Genomic DNA, 7,500 nt, shown 5'->3' with positions numbered 1-7,500 from the left:
ATCAGAAGGTGCAGAGATCCACAGAACCTGCAGGCCCCTCTATAACCAACCAGAGCACTGGCTTACGGGCTTAATCAAGAAAAACACTTAGGCTACGTCTAGATTGCATCTTTTTCGTAAAAGGGATGCAAATTAGATGTATCGCAATTGCTAATGAAGCAGGGATTTAAATCTCCCCCGCTCCATTAGCATAAAAATGGCTGCCGCGTTTTTTCGGCACAGAGCTTTGCCGGAAAAAAGCACCAGTCTAGATGCGGATCTTTTGGAAAATAAAGCCTTTTCCGAAAGATCCCTTATCCCTCTTAAAATAAGGGATCTTTCAGAAAAGGCTTTATTTTCCGAAAGATCCGCGTCTAGACTGGCACTTTTTTCCGGCAAAGCTCCATGCCGAAAAAAAGCGGCAGCCATTTTTATTCTAATGAAGCGGGGGACATTTAAATCCCTGCTTCATTAGCAATTGCGATACGTCTAATTTGCATCCCTTTTACGAAAAAGGGATGCAATCTAGACGTAGCCATACATGGTAACATGGCAGTGGGCATTTTAAACAAGGAAATAAATCAAACTACAATGTTTTTGAAACTGAGAGGGTATCACTGTCATATCAGCATCAGTCTCTCAAAACATAAGTCACCCAGTAAGAATCAGTGGAAGCATGGCACAAGAAGCAGCAAATAGGAAAAATTCCACAGCGAAAAGGAAACAGCATTTAAAATGTACATCTTAAGAGCACTGAGGCCTCTGGGGATAGGCCAGCTGAGGATTACCCACCCAGTGGACGCATGCGCAGGAACCATAAGGAAACGGGCGACATCTCTTAATGCAGAGGAACTAAAAACAAGTTGGAATCATGCGAGACTAGGAAGCCCCAACTCAAAAATGCACAACATCAGGGCTGTCCTTAGGACTTATGGGGCTGTAAGCAGTATTGTTAAACGGGTGTCACTATGCCCAGTGGTAGCTGGGCGTGGGGTGATTTTATTTTTTTAAGAGATGTGATTTTTATAATCATCAAGCAACGCACTAACGAAATATTTTTAAAGCTAATTTTAAACTAAGATTCTGTAGACTAACAGTAAATTAAAAATATATTATGTGTATATACTAGGTGTTGGCCATGGGCCTCCAGCCCTACCCCCAGCCCCTCCCTTTTTACCCAGGCCCCACCTTTCTTCCGCCTGGCACATGGCCCCATCCTCCCTGGCCCCAGAGCACAGGAAGGGCGAGCGCACAGGGGCAGCAACACTCCACGTCCAGTGCACCTACAGTAGATAGAATCATAGGACTGGAAGGGACCTCGAGAGGTCATCGAGCCGAGCCCCCCGCCCTCAAGGCAGGACCAAGCTCCGTCTACACCATCCCTGACAGATGTCTATTTAACCTGTTCTTAAATATCTCCAGAGAGGGAGATTCCACCACCTCCCTTGGCAATTTATTCCAATATTTGACCACCCTGACAGTTAGGAATTTTTTTCCTAATGTCTAATCTAAACCTCCCCTGCTGCACTTTAAGCCCATTACTCCTTGTTCTATCCTCAGAAACCAAGAGGAACACATTTTCTCCTTCCTCCTTGTGACACCCTTTTAGATATTTGAAAGCCACTATCATGTCCCCCCTTAATCTCGGTTTTCCAAACTAAACAAGCCCAGTTCATGAAGCCTGGCTTCATAGGTCATGTTCTCTAGACCTTTAATCATTCTTGTTGCTCTTCTCTGGACCCTTTCCAATTTCTCCACATCTTTCTTGAAATGTGGTGCCCAGAACTGGACACAGTACTCCAGCTGAGGCCTAACTAGTGCAGAGTAGAACGGCAGAATGACTTCACGAGTTTTGCTTACAACACACCTGTTGATACAACCTAGAATCATATTTGCTTTTTTTGCAACAGCATCACACTTTTGACTCATATACAACTTGTGGTCCACTATGACCCCTAGATCCCTTTCCGCCATGCTCCTTCCTAGACAGTCGCTTCCCATCTTGTATGTATGGAACTGATTGTTCCTTCCTAAGTGTAGCACTTTGCATTTCTCTTTATTAAACTTCTGATTAACTTTATTAAACGTCTGACCATTTCTCTAACTTGCTAAGGTCATTTTGAATTACGTGAGGAGGGAGAAGCAGTAACAGGAAACTTGGAAATGGCAGAGATGCTCAATGACTTCTTTGTTTCGGTCTTCACCGAGAAGTCTGGAGGTGTGCCTAACGTAATGAATACAAGCAGAGAGAGGGTAAGTTTAGAAGATAGCATACACAAACAAGTTAAAAATCACTTAGGAAAGTTAGATGTCAGCAAGTCACCAGGTCCTGATGAAATGCATCCCAGGATACTCAAGGAGCTGATAGAGGAGGTATCTGAGCCTTTAGCTATGATCTTTGACAAAAATGGCCCTTTAAGCAAGTGTAGGAGTGTTTAATTTTGGCACCCTGGGTTTGAGCAATTACAGTTACTCTTCTTGTAGCTGGGGGAAGGTATATTTCACTCTTACACTGGAGTGCTGCATTGTTCTGTACTGCTTAGACTGCTGCTTTAAATCTGAGGTGATTGTATTTCCACAGAAGAGTGAAATGAACCCTGTACCCAGAACAAACAAGTTTAACCTAAATGTTTCAATAACCAAGTTCAACTCCATGGATTCAAGGACATGTGAAATCTTTGGGAAGGGCAGTTTGAATAAGTCAGGGAACAGTATCCCACGCAGTCGGTAAACATGCATGAGTTGGTGAATGAAAGGCGTTTTTGTATGTATCACACACAGTTAAAATAGTGAATATTGTTATGCCAGGTCTGTAAACCTAAATCCTATTTTTAATGTATAAAGAGCTGTAGACAATTTTCTCATTCTTTGGCAGCATAAAGATCTATTATACTGTTTAGACAATGTTACCAGCCATCACCATTCTCTAACAAATCACCAAATTAAAAACAAGAAGTAGGCAAGAGGAAGAATTAACTCCCGTCTGTTATACTTCAAGCCACTCTCAATTTTGCCTTCCCCTCCCCAAAAATGTCTTTTTAGCACTGTAGAATTTCCTGTAGCAATATGACTTCATTCTGAAAGATGCTGTGCACTCATCAGTACCCACCAAAGGTGCTGATTTAGGAAAACATCGCTAGACTATACTGCTTTTAAGCACATGCTTAGCTTTAAACGTGTACTTAAGTCCCATTCAAGGCAATGGGACTTCTGTCAAAGCTCAGTCAAGCATGAATTTAAATACTCCTCTAAATCAGGGCTGACATCAGAGTTGGAAATGCCTCATTCCTTTAAGCTCCACAAGTGCTCAATTGCTTGTGGAGTCCAGCCCTATAAGGCAGAAGCTCTTTGGTAGCAATAATAGTAACAGAGGAAAAGCTCTATCTATATTGATCACATAAAGTAAGCGAATTCCAGATACTGCTTCACAGCTATTTTTGTGGCTGGTGGACCACTGGACCTACCGTCCATGGGCAAGAAGTTGAATTTGCCAACTCCTTTGAGTATCTTGACTCCAGTGTCACCAAACAGGGCATTTGCCTTGCTGACATGAAGTAAGTTGACAACTAATTATTATCTAAACAAACATCTATCAGGGATGGACTACTCCTGCATAAAGCAGAGAAATATAAATCAGTTCATTTAGGCCTCAGTTGTAAGTCATAAAGAAACATAGGCAGATAAATAGATTGTCCTCTGTTTAGTCAGAGTGCAGCACTTTCTCGTGTGTGTGTGTGTGTGTGTGTGTGTGTGTGTATATCTTTCACACAGCAACAGGAGAGAGATTAAAAAATAGGAAAAATGTTACTATAAAACATTGGTGACTGAGCTCCAGGGCAGATCCAATACTCAGTTACTTGTTAAACTGCCCAGGTTTCAAGTTTATGGCACCCTTTAAAGGGTGGTAAACCTGATAAATGCATTTCTCATATCTCAAATAGCAGCCTCTGTCAGGTAACGAAATGTTAAATGACAATGCAGAGTCTATGAATTTTGATATTTGCACACATGTGAATAAAGGACTAGATGTCGCAGGCATCTCCCTAGGTCTTACGAGGAAATTTTAGCCAATCGGTGGCTAGATTTAACCTCTGAGTCAACATTCAGGCATTGCCGGGCCCTCTTCCTGGCACTGTCCAAGAGTGCAAACTGCTGCCCTGCACAGTGTTGTGAATAACTCACATAGCCAAACGCTTTATGACTGCATTACTGAGGTGAAATGTCTCCTATGTAAATCAGGCAGTTGTTTACAGGAGAAAGGGTGAGAAATTGTGTTGGATAAGCACCACCTCACACACTGTGCATGGGTGAATAGGTGGCCAATTAAATGAGTGTGGGTGCACCTAAAGGTGGAGCCAGACCTAATTAGAAATAAAGCCCTTCTGTAGGGGAGCACAGCTTTTCCCTCTCTTCCCCTCCACAGTTTGAGGAAGGAGACTCAGAGAACAGAAGGTGGAGAATGTTTGTGCTCAAGAGAGCAGGCTGAAAGAAAGTGGAGATGCAGAGAAAAGCAGACACTTCTCCAAGGGGGTGAGCTAGAACCCTGAATAGAGACAGGTCCTCAGCAGCTATAACCCGAGCTCCTGAGTGAAGAGAAGTGTTTGCCACTCACTGGTTGAGGCACAAAAGTAGAGTAGCAGAGGCACACCTGTGATGAGATGGCTGCCAGCTGAGCCCAGCCAGGACAAAGGTTTGTGGTCAGACTCTAGTAAAAGACATTTTTGCCCTAGAAAGGGCAGGACTCTGCAGTAGTCTGGCCAGAGGGCCAGGATGCTCTTATGGCTGGTGCTGACCATGTAATAGAGGTTGGAAACTGAGGGAAGGGTGCTACACTGCCCCCAACCAACCAAGAGTAGTGTTAGGGCAGCAGCTCTGTCAAGGAGACCCAAGGGTTTTGTCTGCACCTCCCTGCAGAGCTGGTACAAAGGGAAATGGCAAAAAAGAGAGGAAGTGTTTATGCTCCAAAATAGGATTATGAAATTAACTCCCAGGGTTCTTAGTTTATAATCAGTGTGTCCTGATCAGACTTGCTCAGATTCCCAAGTAAAAGAGGTCAGGGTTTTTTCCCTAGCTGCCAGCCCTGCAAACCCAAGCTGGCCTCTTAACTTCTCATGAATCATCATTGTAACAGAGTGGCTTGCTGCTTGCAGGCCCTGGCTGAGACCCATCAACTCTGTTCATTTAGCTATATCCTGCTGCAGCTGTGACTCAAAAGGAAGAAGAAGCTGCTGGGAGGAGGGGAGAGAGATCTAAGAGAAGGTGACCAACATCTCCTGGAGGGGATGGACTGGCTGAGGCAGGAAAAGTCTCTTGTGTCTCTAGTCCTAAGGATTCCCACAGTAGGGAAGCTGGCCAAAGAGGAGGCACACCCAGCATTTAGACTGGCTGAGGAGGAATGTGGACAGGCTGCTCCATGTGTGGCAGGAAACGGGATTCAGCTAGGAACTGTCTGAGGGCTACAGCTTGGCAGAGACCCTTGGGAGGAGGCTAGGGCTGCCTTTGATGCCTGGGTCGACTGGAACCCCTGGGTTGAGCCATTGCTGCCAGGACCCTGCCTGTAAGAAAGGAGGCCGAAGCCTGAGCCTGGTGGAGCTGAGGACACTTGTTTTGATATTGTTTTTGAACTTGGGCTAAAATTACTCTGTTACCCTGAGCGGGGTTGAAGGCTTAAGTAGCTCAGCCAGACCTCAGGTGTCGGGGTTTGTTTGTTTGTTGGACAGTCCAGTTGAAGGGGCCCTGGGCAGTGCCTGGTCAGTATTGTGACCGGACACCCGCCGCCTGGTTACCATGGTAACTGCAATGGGTCTGGGGGGGGGGGAGCAGCTGCTGCGGGAGAAGCTCTGCGGACGGAGAGACGTTCACGCGGAGGAACTGGCTCCCAGCGCCAGAGGAGAGGTGGGTACCGGGGAGCCTGGCGGGGCATGGCACATGAGCCTCCCCATGCACCAGGCCCGAGCTGCCGCCTCGGCCTCAGTGGGACTAGGCCACAGAACTGGGAAGTGTTGGGTGTGCTAAGATACGGGAGGGGGATCCCTGTTCAGGGGGGAAGTGATAAGAGGCCTGGGGGTCCCTATTCAGGGGGAAGGAAGGGGGGCAGCTCTCCCTGACTGGAAAGCTGGGGGTCCATGTCCAGGGAGAAGCAAGGGGGGCCAGGCTGTCCCTGATGGGGAAAGGGGGGCAGGGTCTCCCTTGGGGGGCTGCGGGGTCCCTGGCTGGGAGGCTGAGGCAGAGCGGCTGCAGTACCAAAGTGTGCCCTGCGGGGGTTTTCCAGGCTGCTTAGCCTGTGACAATTGCTGTTAATTGTGGTGTGTTTGAAAATGGTGCTGGCATTGCAAGCAGTCCCATCAAGCTTTAAGGCAGGGGTGGGGAACCTCTTTGGAGTCATGGGGCTGCTGACCCGCAGAAAACTCAGTCAGGCTTGCACACAAGTGAGAAGCAAAAAAAAAAACCCCACCTCACTGACATGGCCCCTAAATTCCACTCACACACCAGAGCCTAGGGGGATCCCAGGGTAGTTGGAATTGTGTGCTCCAGCCCCACAACGTGGTAGTAGAACTTAAGCATCAGCGTGGGCTCCCCAGTGCTGCGGAGGGGAGCCCTGAACCCTGGGGGGGGGGGGGGCTGGATTCAGAGAAGCCAGGGACCATATCCGGCCCCCAGGCATTAGGCTCCCCATCCCTGCTTTAAGGGATACCCTAGTCCTGTATGGAGGCTAGGGGACTTCCCTTAGGGAAATGTGCAGTCTGTGTCATCGGCAAAAGAGCTAGCTTGGAGCAAGGTGAGTTGAGATGTGTCCCTTTGCCAGAGGCCATGTCTTCACTACGAACTGATACAGTTATACTGACCTAACTGCAGTGTACACAGTGCTGAGTTAACGGGAGAGCGTTTCCCATTGACATGGCTACTGGTTCTTGCGGAGAAAGATTAAATATGCCGCCAGGAAAAGCTCTCCTGTTGGTGTAGCAGTGGCTTCACTGTAGTGGTACAGGTGTAGCGCTTTCAAAATGGACCTGTATTTAGCTAGCAGCCTATTCTGTGTGTCTCTGTGCTTGGTGGTTGTGTGTGTTAGGGCTCTAAACTCTTACAGAGTTTCAAATTCAATCTTTCACAGTGAAAAGTTACTTTACTAAATCTGTATATGATGTAAAAGTAACATTAGTAAAAATCCTGTAGGGTAAGTTACATCCTCAGTAATACCAGTTCAATCCCATTGTCTTCCCTTTTAATTCCTCGCTACATACAGGGCACACTCTTGTTGTCAAAACCGAGACTGCAAACACTCCATCATGTATGAAGGCTCTGAGTTCTGTCAGTAATATGGTAGCTGCTGAAAGCAGCAAACTGCAAATACACTCTACTGAGGCTTTGGCCTTGTGAGAGTCGCACCAGTCAGCCTCTGTGAGGATGCTCTTGCTGCAGTTCAAGCGAGGCTTATTCTGGTTTAGTGTAAGCCAGTACCTTATTGAATGACCAGTGTGTCTAGGATGTGTTTTGAGTCCTGAACATTCGCAGACTGAGCTG

At 46.7% G+C, this 7,500-nt stretch overlaps 1 protein-coding gene across 1 annotated transcript in view; it reads left to right on the top strand.

Moving 5' to 3' along the window:
- Positions 1–2,205, top strand: part of RASSF6 (Ras association domain family member 6) — a 172,146-nt gene extending 169,941 nt beyond the window's left edge. Inside the window, exon 19 of the transcript XR_016349517.1 lies at positions 2,093–2,205. The gene's annotated coding sequence lies outside the window, so the exon portion shown is untranslated. The remainder of the gene's footprint in view (positions 1–2,092) is intronic.
- Positions 2,206–7,500: the final 5,295 nt, after the last annotated feature.

Source organism: Pelodiscus sinensis, chromosome 4 (assembly GCF_052426305.1).
Source record: "Pelodiscus sinensis isolate ZL-2025 chromosome 4, ASM5242630v1, whole genome shotgun sequence".
In the NCBI taxonomy this organism is placed as follows: domain Eukaryota; kingdom Metazoa; phylum Chordata; order Testudines; family Trionychidae; genus Pelodiscus; species Pelodiscus sinensis.
This window is presented reverse-complemented; position numbering and strand designations above follow the sequence as displayed.